Genomic DNA, 1,781 nt, shown 5'->3' with positions numbered 1-1,781 from the left:
ATTATTATTATTATTATTATTATTAATTTGGTTTTTAATTTTAATGTGGTCCAATTTTCCACTTTTCCTTGTATTAGGCAGAAAAGTAGACATTAGGAGATCTAGTGACAGACAATTGGGGCGGGATACATGAAAAACAAAAGATGTAATGTTTTCTTTATCATTAGCTATCAATAAAATCCACATAAATTTGCTATTTCAAATGTTAGCTCAAGAAAATGTAATATCTGAGTGTGCTGATAAGGTCCAGATCTCATACAAAGTCTACCTCATGGAAAACCTTCAAAAGCCACAAAATAGACTTAACAGAAAACATTTACCTCAGGAGTAAATAAGTACTACTTCTGTCTAAACCAGGCCAACTAGGTAAAGGACTGAAGACTTTGGAGGAAGGAAAGATATTCTTTCAAAGACTGAGTTAATCATATAAATGTAACCTGAGACCTCATCCATTGTAACAGGCTTCTTGGTCCTTACCCCCTTCATTCTTTTTTTTTTAGTGGAAAAAAAGGTTAAACAGAATTTCATAACAAAATATTAGGAGAATATCAATATCTAATACATTTCATATTGTCACTTTCAAAATAGTTGCTCAGAGTACAAGATACGGGCATAAAAATTCTGCAGTTAATATTAGCATAAATTTTTCTTTTTTTTTTTGTATTTTAGGTCTACAGGGTTTCACTACACAGATCAGACTCATAGTGATCTGTTTTTAGCCTCCCAAGTGCTGGGAGCACATGTGCACACCATTATGCCCAGTTTTAGTCACCATCTCAGTACACCCTTTGGTTGGGGCTGGTAGTGCATGACAGGGATTGAACCCTGGTCCCTGTGCTTGTCTAAGCAGGTGCTTTAGTCTGCTGAGCTGTCTGTCTGGCCCTAGCACAAACTTTTAAATGAACTAAAAGACACTAATAGTATAACTAACTTGCATCTCTCTCCCTTTTCCCTTCCTGACTTTCCCTTTTTCCCCAATCTAAGTTCCTTTTAAATAATTTCTTCCCATTTCACAATATCTATTTAATTTTTAGACCTTATTTACTCTTCAGTTTGTCATTGCATTAAGTATGTATAACAGCTTTGGGACTATGGTAATTTTCACTGTTGATTCTTCCTATCCATGAGCAAGGGATATCTTTCCATTTTCTGAAATCTTCTTCGGTCTCCTTTTGAAAGTACTGTAAGTTTTGATGTATAGATCTGTTACTTACTTTGTTAGATTGATTCATAAATATTTCATTTCTTTGGAAGTTATCGTGAAGGGTATGGATTTCTTAATTTCTCTTTCAGTGATTTTGTTGTTTTTGTACAGGAATGCTGTTAACTTTTTAGTGCTTTGTATCCAGTTATGCTACTGAACTTGCTTGGTAAATCTTGAAACCTTTTGTTGAAATTTTTGGTGTTTTCTAAGTAGAGTATAATGTCATCTTCAAATAATATTAATTTAACTTCATCCTTTTCTATCCTTCATCCTTTTATTTCTCTCTCATCTAATTTCTCCTACTAATTCCCTTACTAATATTTCAGGACTATATTGAATAGGAGTAGTGGTAGAGGTTATCCTTGTCTTGTTTCTGATTTTAGAGTGAAAGCTTGAAGTTTTGTCCATTTAGTATGATGTTGTCATAGATGATTCTTATCAAATGTTGAGTTAAAGACCATTTTTCATTTAAATATTGTAAGTGCATATAAGAAGTAAAACCATGCTGTTATGTTGAGCTGTAGGGGACTCAGGTAAACAATTTCTGACATTGCCAGTCAAGCAGAAGACCCAATAC

The sequence above is a fragment of the Octodon degus genome, unplaced genomic scaffold, assembly GCF_000260255.1.
Source record: "Octodon degus isolate 3935 unplaced genomic scaffold, OctDeg1.0 scaffold00238, whole genome shotgun sequence".
NCBI lineage: Eukaryota > Metazoa > Chordata > Mammalia > Rodentia > Octodontidae > Octodon > Octodon degus.
The sequence above is the reverse complement of the archived record's forward strand: the minus strand, read 5'-3'. Positions refer to the sequence as shown.